At 43.2% G+C, this 19,585-nt stretch overlaps 1 pseudogene; it reads right to left on the reverse strand.

The window, feature by feature from the left end:
• Nucleotides 1–13,544: 13,544 nt before the first annotated feature.
• On the reverse strand, nt 13,545–18,981 carry LOC124002782 (annotated as a pseudogene).
• Between the last annotated feature and the right edge of the window lie 604 nt (nt 18,982–19,585).

A 19,585-nucleotide genomic window follows, 5' to 3' on the forward strand; every position in this document is an offset into this window, starting at 1 on the left:
GTTGAGAACACCTTTATTTAACCAGGTAGGCTAGTTGAGAACACCTTTATTTAACCAGGTAGGCTGGTTGAGAACACCTTTATTTAACCAGGTAGGCTAGTTGAGAACACCTTTATTTAACCAGGTAGGCTAGTTGAGAACACCTTTATTTAACCAGGTAGGCTAGTTGAGAACACCTTTATTTAACCAGGTAGGCTAGTTGAGAACACCTTTATTTAACCAGGTAGGCTAGTTGAGAACACCCTTATTTAACCAGGTAGGCTAGTTGAGAACACCTTTATTTAACCAGGTAGGCTAGTTGAGAACACCTTTATTTAACCAGGTAGGCTAGTTGAGAACACCTTTATTTAACCAGGTAGGCTAGTTGAGAACACCCTTATTTAACCAGGTAGGCTAGTTGAGAACACCTTTATTTAACCAGGTAGGCTAGTTGAGAACACCTTTATTTAACCAGGTAGGCAGGTTGAGAACAAGTTCCCCTTTACAACTGAGACCTGGAGTAAAGCAGCATGCAAACATTATTAGAAGGGACTCGTGTTCCATTATTAGAAGTGGCTCGTGTTCCATTATTAGAAATGGCTCGTGTTCCATTATTAGAAGTGGCTTGTGTTCCATTATTAGAAGTGGCTCGTGTTCCATTATTAGAAGTGGCTCGTGATCCATTATTAGAATTGGCTCGTGTTCCATTATTAGAAGTGACTCGCGTTCCATTATTAGAATTGGCTCGTGTTCCATTATTAGAAGTGACTCGCGTTCCATTATTAGAAGTGGCTCGTGTTCCATTATTAGAAGTGACTCGTGTTCCATTATTAGAAGTGACTCGTGTTCCATTATTAGAAGTGGCTTGTGTTCCATTATTAGATGTGGTTCGTGTTCCATTATTAGAAGTGGCTCGTGTTCCATTATTAGAAGGGACTCGTGTTCCATTATTAGAAGGGGCTCGTGTTCCATTATTAGAAGGGACTTGTGTTCCATTATTAGAAGTGGCTCGTGTTCCATTATTAGAAGTGGCTCGTGTTCCATTATTAGAAGTGACTCGTGATCCATTATTAGAAATGACTCGTGATCCATTATTAGAAGTGGCCAGTGATTCCATGTCTATGTATATAGGGAAACAGCCTCTAAGGGTTTGAGTTGCCAGGTGGTAGCTGGCTAGTGATGGCTGTTTAACAGTCTGATGGCCTTGAGATAGAAGCTGTTTAACAGTCTGATGGCCTTGAGATAGAAGCTGTTTAACAGTCTGATGGCCTTGAGATAGAAGCTGTTTAACAGTCTGATGGCCTTGAGATAGAAGCTGTTTAACAGTCTGATGGCCTTGAGATAGAAGCTGTTTAACAGTCTGATGGCCTTGAGATAGAAGCTGTTTAACAGTCTGATGGCCTTGAGATAGAAGCTGTTTTTCAGTCTCTCGGTCCCAGCTTTGATGCACCTGTGCTGACCTCACCTTCTGGATGATAGCGGGGTGAACAGGCCGTGGCTCGGGTGATTGATGTCGTTGGTGATATTTTTGTCCTTCCTGTGATATCGGGTGCTGTAGGTGTTCTGGAGGGTAGATAGTGTGCCCCCCGGTGATGTGTTGGGCAGACTGTACCACCCTCTGGAGACCCTGCAGTCGCGGGCGGTGCCGTTGCCGTACCAGGTGGTGATGCAGCCCGACAGGATGCTCTCAATAGTGTATCTATAATAGTTTGGGAGGGTCTTAGTGGCCAAGACACATTCTTTCAGCCTCCTGAGGTTGAAGAGGGGCTTTTGCGCCTTCTTCACCACCCTGTCTGTCAGGGTGGACCATTTCAGAGTGTCAGTGATGTGTGCGCTGAGGAACTTGAAGCTTTCCACCTTCCCCGCTACTGTCCCGTCGATGTAGATAGCGGCGTGCTCCCTCTGCTGTTTCCTGAAGTCCACGATCAGCTCCTTCGTTTTGTTGATGTTGAGGGAGAGGTGAATTTCCTTGCACCACTCTCACTTCCTCCCTGTAGGTTGTCTCGTCATTGTTGGTAATCAGGCCTACTATTGTTGTGTCGTCTGCAAACGTGATGATACAGTTAGGTGTGCATGGCCACACGTTCATGGGTGAACAGGGAGTACAGGAGAGGGCTGAGCATGCACCCTTGTGGGTCCCCTGTGTTGAGCATCAGCAAAGTGGAGTTATTTTCCCCTCAATCTACACACAATACCGCATATTGACAAAGCAAAAACAGGTTTATATACATTTTTGCAAATGTGTAAATAAAACCCCCCTGACATGTCACATTTACATTCACTTGACTGTTTTCTAAAACTGATTCAATCGTATTTTTTTAGCTCATTAAAATGTACAAAACCCCGTAATGACAAAGCAAAAACAGGATTTTAGATTGTTTTTTCTTTTTTTACAAATTAAAAACTGAAATATCACATTTACTAAAGAATTCAGACCTTCTACTCAATACTTTGTTTGAGGCACCTTTGGGAGCAATTACAGCCAAGAGTTTTATTGGGTTTGACGCTACAAGCTTGGCACACCTGTATTTGGGGAGTTTCTCCCATTCTTCTCTGCAGACCCTCTCAAGCTCTGTCAGGTTGGATGGGGAACGTCCCTGCACAGCTATTTTCAGGTCTCTCCAGAGATGTTCGATCGGGTTCAAGTCTGGGCTCTGGATGGGCCACTCAAGGACATTCGGAGACTTGTCCTGAAGCCACTTCTGCGTTGTCTTGGCTGTGTACTTAGGGTCGTTGTCCTATGCAATCAAGAAGCTTTCTGTACTTTTCTCCGTTCATCTTTCCCTCGATCCTGACTGGTTTCCCTGTCGCTGAAAAGCATCCCCACAGCATGATGCTGCCACCACCATGCTTCACCGTAGGGATGGTTCCAGGTCTCCTCCAGACGTGATGCTTGGCATTCAGGCCAAAGAGTTCAATCTTGGTTTCATCAAATGTTATTGGTCACATACACATGGTTAGCAGATGTTATTACGAGTGTAGCGAAATGCTTGTGCTTCTAGTTCCGACAGTGCAGCAATATCTAACAAGTTATCTAACAATTCCACAACAACGACCCAATACACACAAATCTAAGTAAAGGGAGTAAGAATATAGCCATATAAATATATGGATGCGCAATGAGCGAGCGACATAGGTAAGATGCCATAGATGGTATAAAATACAGTTGAAGCCGACTTCAAGTTTACATACTTATGTTGGAGTCATTAAAACTCGTTTTTCAACCACTCCACCAATTTATTGTTCACAAACTATAGTTTTGGCAAGTCTGTTAGGACATATACTTTGTGAATGACACAAGTCATTTTTCCAACAATTGTTTACAGACAGATTATTTCACTGTATCACAATTCCAGTGGGTCAGGAGTTTACATACACTAAGTTGACTGTGCCTTTAAACAGCGTAGAAAATTCCAGAAAATGATGTCATGGCTTTAGAAGCTTCTGATAGGCTAATTGACATCATTTGGGTCAATTGGAGGGGAACCTGTGGATGTATTAAAAGGCCTAACTCCAAACTCAGTGCCTCTTTGCTTGACATCATAGGAAAAATCCAAATAAATCAGCCAAGACCTCAGATTTTTTTAAAGATTACAGTTTGGCTGGGATGCATATTGTATGTGGTTGAAATACATTGTTGTCTAGGTCACTGATTAGTAAGGAACTCCCCTCACCTGGGTGTCTAGGTCACTGATTAGTAAAGAACTCCCCTAACCTGGTTGTCTAGGTCACTGGTTAGTAAGGAACCCCTCTCACCTGGTTGTCTAGGTCACTGGTTAGTAAGGAACTCCCCTCACCTGGATGTCTAGGTCACTGGTTAGTAAGGAACTCCCCTCACCTGGTTGTCTAGGTCACTGGTTAGTAAGGAACTCCCCTCACCTGGTTGTCTAGGGCTTAACTGAAAAGAAAAATCTGAAATTCTGGAGCCCTATTTTGACAGTAAAATATAACAAAAAACAGCCTAATTGTCAACCCAAAATTAATGACAATCACTGAATGAGCTTTCTTATCAATATATTCTGAATCATGCATTCCTGCGTTGACTTGTTAGATGTAAAACGTATTTATTAAATACCATCTCGGTACTCAATGATAGCTGTTAAGCAGGGGGTCACCAGAGTTTCATGCATATAACAAAATGCCTTCTCTAAAATAATTTAATGCATTTTCTTTGTCATTTTACACAACTGGAGACATTAGATTGATATTTTTTTTATACCACACAAAATAAAGAAATTCCCACTGGAGAAAGAGTTTTATCCAGTTAGCACACACACTGGAGAAAAGCCTTTCCAATGTACTGCTCCTACATGGTGTACCAATAACCAGCTGGGTTTATACTGCTCCTACATGATGTACCAATAACCATCTGGGTCTATACTGCTCCTACATGGTGTACCAATAACCATCTGGGTCTATACTGCTCCTACATGGTGTACCAATAACCATCTGGGTCTATACTGCTCCTACATGGTGTACCAATAACCCGCTGGGTCTATACTGCTCCTACATGGTGTACCAATAACCATCTGGGTCTATACTGCTCCTACATGGTGTACCAATAACCATCTGGGTCTATACTGCTCCTACATGGTGTACCAATAACCATCTGGGTCTATACTGCTCCTACATGGTGTACCAATAACCAGCTGGGTCTATACTGCTCCTACATGGTGTACCAATAATCAGCTGGGTCTATACTGCTCCTACATGGTGTACCAATAAGCAGCTGGGTCTATACTGCTCCTACAAAAACAATAAATAGATGTAGATGTATAATGAATGTCCACTAATGACTAACACAGTTAAACAAATATTAATTTAGACTTTTATTCAGATATAAATGTTGCAAAGTCATTACATTTTCAGCTTGATGTCTGCTACACAAATTAACTCAATGAAATGCAACTAAATTTGAGAGTTTTCATGGTTAAAATCAAGAAACGGACAAGGGTAGAAACAAGAAACGCATTTTATTCATCTGGAAAAGTATTTACATTTTGAAAGACCAATATCCAAATCATACAATAAACATCTAAGTGTTTATACATGAACACAATCAATCAAAACTCATAATTAAAAACATGTTTTGAGAAGAAAAAACAACAAATGTAAGGCATATTTTTGAGTAAGCTTTCATACATACAAACCAAAAAACACAAATTCTTAGTAAAAAAATATCAAATATACAGTTGAAGTCAGAAGTTTTCATACACCTCAGCCAAATACATTCAACTCAGTTTTTCCACAATTCCTGACATTTATTCCTAGTAAAAATCCCCTGTCTGAGGTCAGTCAGTTCTTTTCTCTCCAAAACTCTTGAACGTGCCGTCCTTGGCCAGCTCTCCCGCTATCTCTCTCTGAATGACCTTCTTGATCCAAATCAGTCAGGTTTCAAGACTAGTCATTCAACTGAGACTGCTCTCCTCTGTATCACGGAGGCGCTCCGCACTGCTAAAGCTAACTCTCTCTCCTCTGCTCTCATCCTTCTAGATCTATCGGCTGCCTTCGATACTGTGAACCATCAGATCCTCCTCTCCACCCTCTCCGAGTTGGGCATCTCCGGCGCGGCCCACGCTTGGATTGCGTCCTACCTGACAGGTCGCTCCTACCAGGTGGCGTGGCGAGAATCTGTCTCCTCACCACGCGCTCTCACCACTGGTGTCCCCCAGGGCTCTGTTCTTGGCCCTCTCCTATTCTCGCTATACACCAAGTCACTTGGCTCTGTCATAACCTCACATGGTCTCTCTTATCATTGCTATGCAGACGACACACAATTAATCTTCTCCTTTCCCCCTTCTGATGACCAGGTGGCGAATCGCATCTCTGCATGTCTGGCAGACATATCAGTGTGGATGACGGATCACCACCTCAAGCTGAACCTCGGCAAGACGGAGCTGCTCTTCCTCCCGGGAAGGACTGCCCGTTCCATGATCTCGCCATCACGGTTGACAACTCCATTGTGTCCTCCTCCCAGAGCGCCAAGAACCTTGGCGTGATCCTGGACAACACCCTGTCGTTCTCAACTAACATCAAGGCGGTGGCCCGTTCCTGTAGGTTCATGCTCTACAACATCCGCAGAGTACGACCCTGCCTCACACAGGAAGCGGCGCAGGTCCTAATCCAGGCACTTGTCATCTCCCGTCTGGATTACTGCAACTCGCTGTTGGCTGGGCTCCCTGCCTGTGCCATTAAACCCCTTCAACTCATCCAGAACGCCGCAGCCCGTCTGGTGTTCAACCTTCCCAAGTTCTCTCACGTCACCCCGCTCCTCCGTTCTCTCCACTGGCTTCCAGTTGAAGCTCGCATCCGCTACAAGACCATGGTGCTTGCCTACGGAGCTGTGAGGGGAACGGCACCTCAGTACCTCCAGGCTCTGATCAGGCCCTACACCCAAACAAGGGCACTGCGTTCATCCACCTCTGGCCTGCTCGCCTCCCTACCACTGAGGAAGTACAGCTCCCGCTCAGCCCAGTCAAAACTGTTCGCTGCCCTGGCCCCCCAATGGTGGAACAAACTCCCTCACGACGCCAGGACAGCGGAGTCAATCACCACCTTCCGGAGACACCTGAAACCCCACCTCTTTAAGGAATACCTAGGATAGGTTAAGTAATCCCTCTCACCCCACCCCCCTAAGTTTTAGATGCACTATTGTTAAGTGACTGTCCCACTGGATGTCATAAGGTGAATGCACCAATTTGTAAGTCGCTCTGGATAAGAGCGTCTGCTAAATGACTTAAATGTAAATGTAAATGTAGTTAGGATCACCACTTTATTGTTAGAATGTGAAATGTCAGAATAATAGTAGAGAGAATGATTTATTTCAGCTTTTATTTCATTCATATTTAATTCATCACATTCCAAGTGTGTCAGAAGTTTACATTCACTCAATTAGTATTTGGTAGCATTGCCTTTAAATTGTTTAACTTGGGTCAAACGTTTCGGGAATTTTGTCCCATTCCTCCTGACAGAGCTGGTGTAACTGAGTCAGGTTTGTCCCATTCCTCCTGACAGAGCTGGTGTAACTGAGTCAGGTTTGTCCCATTCCTCCTGACAGAGCTGGTGTAACTGAGTCAGGTTTGTCCCATTCCTCCTGACAGAGCTGGTGTAACTGAGTCAGGTTTGTCCCATTCCTCCTGACAGAGCTGGTGTAACTGAGTCAGGTTTGTAGACCTCCTGACAGAGCTGGTGTAACTGAGTCAGGTTTGTAGGCCTCCTGACAGAGCTGGTGTAACTGAGTCAGGTTTGTAGGCCTCCTGGCAGAGCTGGTGTAACTGAGTCAGGTTTGTAGACCTCCTGACAGAGCTGGTGTAACTGAGTCAGGTTTGTACAGGCCTTGTTATGCCGGTGAAGGAGGACCCAAACGCGACTTAACAGAAACAGAGTTTATTAATGCTCAAAACCGAATAACTGAAATCCTCTAGATAGTAGAGGGGAAAACAACTGGAGAAGCGGCCACAGACTGCAGGTCGCTTCGGGTAGGCGCAGGCCGTAGTCAACTGAGACACCTGCTCACACCAGGGTCTGAAGAAGGCACAAAACACGACAGGACAGGGTGATACACAATCACGGCAAAAAACACGACAGGACAGGGCGAAACGCAATTACAGCATGGAATACAAAACAAGGAACCGACGGCACAGGAACGGAACACAAAGGAATAAATAGGGAGTCTAATCAGGGGAAAGGATCGGGAACAGGTGTGGGAAGACTAAGTGATGATTAGGGGAATAGGAACAGCTGGGAGCAGGAACGGAACGACAGAGAGAAGAGAGAGCGAGAGAGTGAGAGAGGGAGGGGGAGAGAGAGGGATAGAACCAAACAAGACCAGCAGAGGGAAACGAATAGCATGGGGAGCACAGGGACAAGACATGACAATAAATGACAAACATGACAGTACCCCCCCACTCACCGAGCGCCTCCTGGCGCTCTCGAGGAGGAACACTGGCGGCAACGGAGGAAATCATAGATCAAACGGTCCAGCACGTCCCGAGAAAGAACCCAACTCCTCTCCTCAGGACCGTAACGAAAAACGATAAAAAGGGAAACTAGGGTACTACTCTAAAAAAAAAAATGAGAACTAGGGACAGACTGAGACACAGCAAGGGCAGGGACAAGAACAGGAGAGATGCGATGGCAGGGAACAGACTGAGACCCAGCAAGACCAGGAGCAGAAGCAGAAAAAAATTACCAGACTTCTTCTGCGCGCAGTCTGAACACGCAGCCACGAAACGGCGCGTGTCACGCTCCTGAGTCGGCCACCAAAAGCGCTGGCGAATAGACGCAAGAGTGCCTCGAACACCGGGATGACCAGCTAACTTGGCAGAGTGAGCCCACTGAAGAACAGCCAGACGAGTGGAAACAGGAACGAAAAGGAGGTTACTAGGACAAGCGCGCGGCGACGCAGTGTGCGTGAGTGCTTGCTTAACCTGTCTTTCAATTCCCCAGACTGTCAACCCGACAACACGCCCATAAGGAAGAATCCCCTCGGGATCAGTAGAAGCCACAGAAGAACTAAACAGACGGGATAAGGCATCAGGCTTGGTGTTCTTGCTACCCGGACGGTAAGAAATCACAAACTCGAAACGAGCGAAAAACAACGCCCAACGAGCTTGACGGGCATTAAGTCGTTTGGCAGAACGGATGTACTCAAGGTTCTTATGGTCTGTCCAAACGACAAAAGGAACGGTCGCCCCTCCAACCACTGTCGCCATTCGCCTAGGGCTAAGCGGATGGCGAGCAGTTCACGGTTACCCACATCATAGTTGCGCTCAGATGGCGACAGGCGATGAGAAAAATAAGCGCACGGATGAACCTTATCGTCAGACTGGAAGCGCTGGGATAGAATGGCTCCCACGCCTACCTCTGAAGGTCAACCTCGACAATGAATTGTCTAGTGACGTCAGGAGTAACGAGGATAGGAGCGGACGTAAAACGTTCTTTTAGAAGATCAAAAGCTCCCTGGGCGGAACCGGACCACTTAAAACACGTCTTGACAGAAGTAAGAGCTGTGAGAGGGGCAGCAACTTGACCGAAATTACGAATGAAACGCCGATAGAAATTAGCGAAACCTAAAAAGCGCTGCAACTCGACACGTGACCTTGGAACGGGCCAATCACTGACAGCTTGGACCTTAGCGGAATCCATCTGAATGCCTTCAGCGGAAATAACGGAACCGAGAAAAGTAACGGAGGAGACATGAAAAGAGCACTTCTCAGCCTTTACGTAGAGACAATTCTCTAAAAGGCGCTGTAGAACACGTCGAACGTGCTGAACATGAATCTCGAGTGACGGAGAAAAAATCAGGATATCGTCAAGATAGACAAAAACAAAAATGTTCAGCATGTCTCTCAGAACATCATTAACTAATGCCTGAAAAACAGCTGGCGCATTGGCGAGACCGAACGGCAGAACCCGGTACTCAAAATGCCCTAACGGAGTGTTAAACGCCGTTTTCCACTCGTCCCCCTCTCTGATGCGCACGAGATGGTAAGCGTTACGAAGGTCCAACTTAGTAAAGCACCTGGCTCCCTGCAGAATCTCGAAGGCTGATGACATAAGGGGAAGCGGATAACGATTCTTAACCGTTATGTCATTCAGCCCTCGATAATCCACGCAGGGGCGCAGAGTACCGTCCTTCTTCTTAACAAAAAGAACCCCGCCCCGGCCGGAGAAGAAGAAGGCACTATGGTACCGGCGTCAAGAGACACAGACAAATAATCCTCGAGAGCCTTACGTTCGGGAGCCGACAGAGAGTATAGTCTACCTCGAGGAGGCGTGGTCCCTGGAAGGAGATCAATACTACAATCATACGACCGGTGAGGAGGAAGGGAGTTGGCTCGGGACCGACTGAAGACCGTGCGCAGATCATGATATTCCTCCGGCACTCCTGTCAAATCGCCAGGTTCCTCCTGAGAAGTAGGGAGAGAAGAAACGGGAGGGATGGCAGACATTAAACACTTCACATGACAAGAAACGTTCCAGGATAGGATAGAATTACTAGACCAATTAATAGAAGGATTATGACATACTAGCCAGGGATGACCCAAAACAACAGGTGTAAACGGTGAATGGAAAATCAAAAGAAATAGTCTCACTGTGGTTACCAGATACTGTGAGAGTTAAAGGTAGTGTCTCAAATTTGATACTGGGAAGATGACTACCATCTAAGGCAAACATGGGCGTAGGCCTGTCTAACGGTCTGAAAGGAATGTTATGTTTCCGAACCCATGCTTCGTCCATGAAACAACCCTCAGCCCCAGAGTCAATCAAAGCACTGCATGTAGCACCCGAACCGGTCCAGCGTAGATGGACCGACATAGTAGTACAAGATCTAGATGAAGGGACCTGAGTAGTAGCGCTCACCAGTAGCCCTCCGCTTACTGATGGACTCTGGCCTCTTACTGGACATGAATAAACAAAATGTCCAGCAACTCCGCAATAGAGGCACAGGCGGTTGGTGATCCTCCGTTCCCTCTCCTTATTCGAGATGCGAATCCCTCCCAGCTGCATGGGCTCAGTCTCAAAGCCAGAGGAGGGAGATGGTTGCGATGCGGAGCAGGGAAACACCGTTGATGCGAGCTCTCTTCCACGAGCCCGGTGACGAAGATCTACCCGTCGTTCTATGCGGATGGCGAGAGCAATCAAAGAATCCACATCTGATGGAACCTCCCGGGAGAGAATCTCATCCTTAACCACTGCGTGGAGTCCCTCCAGAAAACGAGCGAGCAGCGCCGGCTCGTTCCACTCACTAGAGGCAGCAAGAGTGCGAAACTCAATGGAATAATCCGTTATGGACCGTTCACCTTGGCATAAGGAAGCCAGGGCCCTAGAAGCCTCCCCACCAAAAACTGAACGGTCAAAAACCCGAATCATCTCCTCTTTAAAGTTCTGGAATCTGTTAGAGCAATCAGCCCTTGCCTCCCAGATAGCTGTGCCCCATTCTCGAGCCCGGCCAGTGAGGAGTGAGATGACGTAAGCAACCCGAGCTCTCTCTCTAGAGTATGTGTTGGGTTGGAGAGAGAACACAATCTCACACTGCGTGAGAAAGGAGCGGCACTCAGTGGGCTGCCCGGAGTAGCAAGGTGGGTTATTAACCCTAGGTTCTGGAGGCTCGGCAGGCCAGGAAGTAACAGGTGGCACGAGACGTAGACTCTGGAACTGTCCAGAGAGGTCGGAAACCTGAGCAGCCAGGTTTTCCACGGCCTGGCGAGCAGCGGACAATTCCTGCTCGTGTCTGCCGAGCATGGCTCCTTGGATCTCGACGGCAGTGTAACGAGCGTCAGAAGTCGCTGGGTCCATTCTTTGGTCGGTTCCTTCTGTTATGCCGGTGAAGGAGGACCCAAACGCGACTTAACAGAAACAGAGTTTATTAATGCTCAAAACCGAATAACTGAAATCCTCTAGATAGTAGAGGGGAAAACAACTGGAGAAGCGGCCACAGACTGCAGGTCGCTTCGGGTAGGCGCAGGCCGTAGTCAACTGAGACACCTGCTCACACCAGGGTCTGAAGAAGGCACAAAACACGACAGGACAGGGTGATACACAATCACGGCAAAAAAACACGACAGGACAGGGCGAAACGCAATTACAGCATGGAATACAAAACAAGGAACCGACGGCACAGGAACGGAACACAAAGGAATAAATAGGGAGTCTAATCAGGGGAAAGGATCGGGAACAGGTGTGGGAAGACTAAGTGATGATTAGGGGAATAGGAACAGCTGGGAGCAGGAACGGAACGACAGAGAGAAGAGAGAGCGAGAGAGTGAGAGAGGGAGGGGGAGAGAGAGGGATAGAACCAAACAAGACCAGCAGAGGGAAACGAATAGCATGGGGAGCACAGGGACAAGACATGACAATAAATGACAAACATGACAGGCCTCCTTGCTCACACATGTTTGTTCAGTTCTGCCCACACATTTTCTGTAGGATTGAGGTCAGGGCTTTGTGATGGCCACTCCAATACCTTGACTTTGTTGTCCTTAAGCCATTTTGTCACAACTTTGGAAGTATGTTTGGGGTCATTGTCCATTCGGAAGACCCATTTGCGACCAAGCTTTAACTTCCTGACTGATGTCTTGAGATGTTGCTTCAATATATCCACATCATTTTCCTACCTCATGATGCCATCTATTTTGTGTTGTGCACCAGTCCCTCCTGCAGCAAAGCACACACACAACATGATGCTGCCACCCCCGTGCTTCATGGTTGGGATGGTGTTCTTTGGCTTGCAAGCCTCCCCCTTTTTACTCCAAACATAACGTTGGTCATTATGTCCAAACAGTTCTATTTTTGTTTCATCAGACCAGAGGACGTTTCTCCAAAAAGTACGATCTTTGTCCCCATGTGCAGTTGCAAACCGTAGTCTGGCTTTTTTATGGCGGTTTTGGAGCAGTGGCTTCTTCCTTGCTGAGCGGCCTTTCAGGTTATGTCGATATAGGACTAGTTTTACTGTGGATATAGATACCTGTTTCCTCCAGCATCTTCATAAGGTCCTTTGCTGTTGTTCTGGGATTGATTTGCACTTTTCACACCAAAGTACGTTCATCTCTAGGAGACGGAACGCGTCTCCTTCCTGAGCGGTATGATGGCTGCGTGGTCTCATGGTGTTTATACTTGCGTAATTTTGTTTGTGCAGATGAATATGGTACCTTCAGGCGTTTGGAAATTGCTCCCAAGGATGAACCAGACTTGTGGAGGTCTACAATGTTTTTTCTGAGGTCTTGGCTGATTTCTTTTGATTTTCCCATGATGTCAAGCAAAGAGGCACTGAGTTTGAAGGTAGGCCTTGAAATACATCCACAGGTATACCGCCAGCCTACCTCTAACCTATCAGAATCTTTTAAAGCCATGACAACATTTTCTGGAATTTTCCAAGCTGTTTAAAGGCACAGTCAACTTAGTGTAAACTTCTGACCCACTAGAATTGTGATACAGTGAATTATAAGTGAAATAATCTGTCTATAAACAATTGTTGCAAAAATTACTTATGTCATGCACAAAGTAGATGTCCTAACTACTTGTCAAAACTATAGTTTGTTAACAAGAAATTTGTGGAGTGGTTGAAAAACGAGTTTTAATGATTCCAACCTAAGTGTATGTAAACTTCTGACTTCAATTGTATACAGTACCAGTCTAAAATATTGACACACCTACTCATTCAAGGGTTTTTCTTTATTTTTTACTATTTTCTACATTGTAGAATAATAGTAAAACATCAAAACTATGAAATAACACATATGGAATCATGTAGTAACCAAAAAAGTGTTAAACAAATCCAAATATATTATATATTTGACATTCTTCAAAGTAGCCACCCTTTGCCTTGATGACAGATTTGCACACTCTTGGCATTCTCTCAACCAACTTTTCCCCTCATCAAATCTACACACACAAAAAAATATATTACGTTTACAAAAATATTCAGACCCTTTACTCAGTACTTTGTTGAAGTACCTTTGGCAGCAATTACAGCCTCGAGTCTTCTTGGGTATGACGCTACAAGTTCAGCACACCTGTATTTGGGGAGTTTCTCCTATTCTTCACTGCAGATCCTTTCAAGCTCTGCCAGTAAAAATAAAGAAAATCCTTGAATGAGTAGGTGTGTCCAAACGTTTGACTGGTACTGTATGTCAACACACAGCCTCTCTATTCTCTCATGTGATTGCAGACCTCTTACTGGGAAAATGTCTTTCCACAATGAGAACATTGGAAAGGCTTCTATCCTGTGTGTGTTCCTTCATGCCTTTTCAGGTTCACTAACTGGGTAAAACGCTTTCCACACAGGGAGCAGTGGAAAGGCTTCTCTCCTGTGTGTATTCTCTCATGCATTTTCAAGTTCCCTAAGCTGGCAAAACTTTTTCCACACTGGGAACATTGGAAAGGCTTATCTCCTGTGTGTGTCCGCTCATGTGATTTCAGGTCCCCTTGCTGGGTAAATTTCTTTCCACAGTCTAAGCAGTGGTAGGGCTTCTCCCCTGTGTGTGTTCTCAAATGCCTATTCAGGTTCCCTAAACGGGTAAAACTCTTTCCACACTGAGAACATTGGAAATGCCTCTCTGATAAGTGCGTTCTCTCATGTGATTTCAGGTCACGTGATGAGAAAAATGTATTTCCACACTGGGAGCATTGATATGGCTTCTCTCCAGTGTGTGTTCTTTCATGCCTTTTCAGGTTCACTAACTGGGTAAAACGCTTACCACACAAGGAGCAGTGGAAAGGCTTCTCTCCTGTGTGTGTTCCTTCATGCCTTTTCAGGTTCACTAACTGGGTAAAACTCTTTCCACATTTGGAGCATTGGAAAGGCTTCTCCCCTGTGTGTGTCAACTCATGCTTCTTCAGTGTCACTAAATAGGTAAACCTTTTTCCACACAGGGAGCAGTGGAAAGGCTTCTCTCCTGTGTGTATTCTCTCATGCATTTTCAAGTTCCCTAACCAGGTAAAACTCTTTCCACACAGGGAGCAGTGGAAAGGCTTCTCCCCTGTGTGTGTTCTCAAATGCATATTCAGATTCCCTGACCGGGTAAAACTCTTTCCACACTGAGAGCATTGGAATGGCCTCTCTCCTAAGTGTGTTCTCTCATGTGATTTAAGGACCCCTGATGAGTAAAAGAAGAAATCGCACTGGGAGCATTGATATGGCATCTCTCCAGTGTGTTTTCTTGCATGCACTTTAAGATGGCCTGAGTGTCTAAAACTCTTTCCACACTGGGAGCAGTAGAAAGGGTTCTCTCCTGTGTGTGTTTTCTTATGTTCTTTCAGGTGCCCTAACCTGATAAATCTCTTCCCACACTGGGAGCAGTCATGTGGTCTTACTGGTTTGGATGTCTTTGGGGCTGCTTCTTCTGAAGGACCCTTCCCGCTGTGAGAGTCTGGTCTCTCCTCTGTCAAAGAAAAACATAGTATTTGGTTAAAATGGGACCTGAATGAAACCTCCACATGATAAACCTGTCTTCCTATGAGGTTGAATCTAGACTAGATCCCTCAATAAAAGAGCAGAGCACGTCATCACATTGTGGCTTTGTTGGCAAATAATAACACTATTACATTTAAGGTGGGTTTCACCAACATGGGTTAATACCTTAACCTGGGTTAAATCAAGGTTTAATATGTAACCTTGTTGCACCAAACTTAAAACCTAGATTTAAATTAATCCTAGAATCCCATGTAATCCTGACTAACTTTAATTTGGAATTTTAATCCAAGATCAAATGTAATCTTGTTGCTCCATTGTTAAAAAAAAAAAAAAAGGAAAGTTTCATTTAAACTGCTACTGATTGAAGCCGTGGTCCTTCTGTAGCTCAGTTGGTAGAGCATGGCGCTTGTAACGCCAGGGTAGTGGGTTCGATTCCCGGGACCACCCATACGTAGAATGTATGCACACATGACTGTAAGTCGCTTTGGATAAAAGCGTCTGCTAAATGGCATATATATATATAAATGCATCAAATGTCCATGCATGTGCTTTATTTTAGGTGCGATACACAATGTTAACTCCTGTGGTTTATCCGTGAATGTACAATTCAACTAGCCAGCTAACTCATTAACATTTGAAAATGAAAGCTCACTTTGCTAGCTGTCTAGTAAGCTAGCAATGACCCATGGCTGGTTTGTTTCCAAAGAAAAATAATTAGAACATGTTGCTATGGTGAATCCATCGACACGTGTCACTAACCATAGTTTAGTTGATTTAATCCAGGGTGAAAATTAAGTGGTGCAACACATCTCTGATTAATAATAAATCTAGATGTACAAACGTTAGATTAGGTTGCTCTGGATAATAGCATCTGCTAAAAAAATGTATGAGGAGACTTTGTACAGTCGGCTAAAAACAGTGGCGAGTAGACAGACCCTGTGGTACTTTTTTCTCCAACCCACATAGGCCTACCTAGCGAAATGATCTAACATTAGCCCCCTTTCAGCATTGTCTTTAAAACACTCCTGAGTCCATTTCCACAGCCCAGCGGAAAACTAAATTAGCATTAAAAAAAATCCCCATAAAAATGTGTTTAAACTAAATACTGTATCTTAATGGTGTTTAATCAGGATGGCTCCTGACAAAACATGGTTAAAATTGATTTAGTGACCACATCAAATTGGCTAGCTAGTTAGCTAATAACAGATCACGTCAATATGTAATAACAGTTTACGTCAATGTGACTAGTTAACAAGCTAATAACAGATTATGTCATTATGGCTAGATTAACTAGCTAACTTTCAGGGGATAAACTAGATGGCTATATTTGCTTGCCATCTATAGTGGTGATGACAGTTGGTCTGACTGACAACTTTACCAGAAGGAGGACTTGTCGATGTCAAACTCTTTCCAAAAGCCTAATCTCTGATGAAACGAGCTAAACGGCACGTTGTTTGCTTAGCTAATGGTTCTGGCTGCCCCTCGCGTATCTGAAAATACATGATCCATGGATGTTTACTGATCATGGAAAGCATCTTCTTTTTTCAATGTGGTATCTTTCTCCTCCTCTTCATTCAATGTGATATCTTTCTCCTCTTCTTCTTTCAATGTGATATCTTTCTCCTCCTCTTCATTCAATGTGATATCTTTCTCCTCCTCTTCATTCAATGTGATATCTTTCTCCTCTTCTTCATTCAATGTGATATCTTTCTCCTCTTCTTCATTCAATGTGATATCTTTCTCCTCCTCTTCATTCAATGTGATATCTTTCTCCTCTTCTTCATTCAATGTTATATATTTCTCCTCTTCTTCATTCAATGTGATATCTTTCTCCTCTTCTTCATTCAATGTGGTATCTTTCTCCTCTTCTTCATTCAATGTGGTATCTTTCTCCTCTTCTTCATTCAATGTGATATCTTTCTCCTCCTCTTCATTCAATGTGATATCTTTCTCCTCTTCTTCATTCAATGTTATATATTTCTCCTCTTCTTCATTCAATGTGATATCTTTCTCCTCTTCTTCATTCAATGTGGTATCTTTCTCCTCCTCTTCATTCAATGTGATATCTTTCTCCTCTTCTTTTTTCAATGTGATATCTTTTCAATGTGATATATTTCTCATCCTCTTCATTCAATGTGATATCTTTCTCCTCTTCTTCATTCAATGTTATATATTTCTCCTCTTCTTCATTCAATGTGATATCTTTCTCCTCTTCTTCATTCAATGTTATATATTTCTCCTCTTCTTCATTCAATGTGATATCTTTCTCATTCAATGTGATATCTTTCTTCATTCAATGTGATATCTTTCTCCTCTTCTTCATTCAATGTGATATCTTTCTCCTCTTCTTCATTCAATGTGATATCTTTATCTTTCTTCATTCCTCTTCTTTCATTCAATGTGATATCTTTCTCCTCCTCTTCTTTCAATGTGATATCTTTCTCCTCTTCTTCTTTCAATGTGATATATTTCTCCTCTTCTTCATTCAATGTGATATCTTTCTCCTCTTCTTCTTTCAATGTGATATATTTCTCCTCTTCTTCATTCAATGTGATATCTTTCTCCTCTTCTTCATTCAATGTGATATATTTCTCCTCTTCTTCATTCAATGTGATATCTTTCTCCTCCTCTTCTTTCAATGTGATATCTTTCTCTTCTTCATTCAATGTGATATATTTATCCTCTTCTTCTTTCAATGTGATATCTTTCTCCTCTTCTTCTTTCAATGTGATATCTTTCTCCTCCTCTTCTTTCAATGTGATATATTTCTGTTCTTCTTTCAATGTGTATAACTCTGATAGAGATACATGTGGAATAATCAGAAATGTATAGTTCTGACTATGAGCTTAAAAGAGGTGATGATATTAAAGCCAAATAGTTACAAACATTTATTTAACAATCCCCTGAAAACGGCGCGTAGTTGTCAAGGATTTTAGTGGCGCTGAGATCTCCTTACCCCCCCAGCACCGTATTGTCACGTTTTATTGATAACGACCTATTAAATTACCAGAGAGGATATTTCATAAACCCTCAAAGCTCCAGATTTCTATTGAATCAGTCCGTCTTACCTTATAGGCCTGACTCAAATATTAGGGACCTAATAACACCATAGATATTTGAGTTTTGAGAGTGAACAAAGAACTACAAAAATAGATATTCAGAGATGTTTTGGTTTAAATGGGGAAATATATATCCAAAATAGGAGCATTAGATCCATTGTTAACGTTTTGTGAATGGCCCCTCGCCCTGGATCATGATTCAGTTCCATGACATTACATATAAGAGTCATTTGATCATGATTCAGTTCCATGACATTACATATAAGAGTCATTTGATCATGATTCAGTTCCATGACATTACATATAAGAGTCATTTGATCATGATTCAGTTCCATGACATTACATATAAGAGTCATTTGATCATGATTCAGTTCCATTACATTACACATAAGAGTCATTTGATCATGACTCAGTTCCATGACATTACATATAAGAGTCATTTGATCATGATTCAGTTCCATTACATTTACACATAGGAGTCATTTGATCATGACTCAGTTCCATTACATTACACATAAGAGTCATTTGATCATGATTCAGTTCCATTACATTTACACATAGGAGTCATTTGATCATGACTCAGTTCCATTACATTACACATAAGAGTCATTTGATCATGATTCAGTTCCATTACATTACACATAGGAGTCATTTGATCATGACTCAGTTCCATTACATTAACAGAGCATGTCCTTGGACTGTAAGGAGTAACAGACTGTTCATTATTGGGCTAGGTTGCCCCCAGTCTTTCTAGTTTTAACAATTCCTACAGAATATAATTATTAAAGTGTATAACTTCAGTTGAATACCCCTCTAAAACCACACAACTGCAGAATGTATTCCTTTGTTTTTAAGACAATACTCACTGGTGTTAATCAGATCTCCAGTCTCCTTCTCTTCATCCTCCCCCTCCACCCTGAAAGCTTCTTCCTCATCTTTCACATCATCTTCTTTTTTCAATGTGATATCTTTCTCCTCCTCTTCATTCAATGTGATATCTTTCTCTTCTTCTTCATTCAATGTGATATCTTTTCAATGTGATATCTTCTTCTTCATTCAATGTGATATCTTTCTCCTCCTCTTCATTCAATGTGATATCTCTTTTCATTCAATGTGATATCTCTTCTTCATTCAATGTGATATCTTTCTCTTCTTCTTCATTCAATGTGATATCTTTCTCCTCTTCATTCAATGTGATATCTTTCTCCTCTTCTTCATTCAATGTGATATCTTTCTCCTCTTCTTCATTCAATGTGATATCTTTCTCCTCCTCTTCATTCAATGTGATATCTTTCTCCTCTTCTTCATTCAATGTGATATCTTTCTCTCTTCTTCATTCAATGTGGTATCTTTCTCTTCTTTTTCAATGTGATATCTTTCTCCTCTTCTTCATTTCAATGTGATATCTTTCTCTTCTTCTTTCAATGTGATATATTTCTCATCTTCTTCTTCTTTCAATGTGATATATTTCTCCTCCTCTTCTTTCAATGTGATATATTTCTCATCCTCTTCTTCTTTCAATGTGACATCTTTCTCCCTTCTTCTTCTTCTTTCAATGTGATATATTTCTCCTCATCTTCTTTCAATGTGATAGCTTTCTCCTCTTCTTCTTTCATTCCAAAAGCTTCTT

This window comes from Oncorhynchus gorbuscha, linkage group LG18, assembly GCF_021184085.1.
Source record: "Oncorhynchus gorbuscha isolate QuinsamMale2020 ecotype Even-year linkage group LG18, OgorEven_v1.0, whole genome shotgun sequence".
In the NCBI taxonomy this organism is placed as follows: Eukaryota; Metazoa; Chordata; class Actinopteri; order Salmoniformes; family Salmonidae; genus Oncorhynchus; species Oncorhynchus gorbuscha.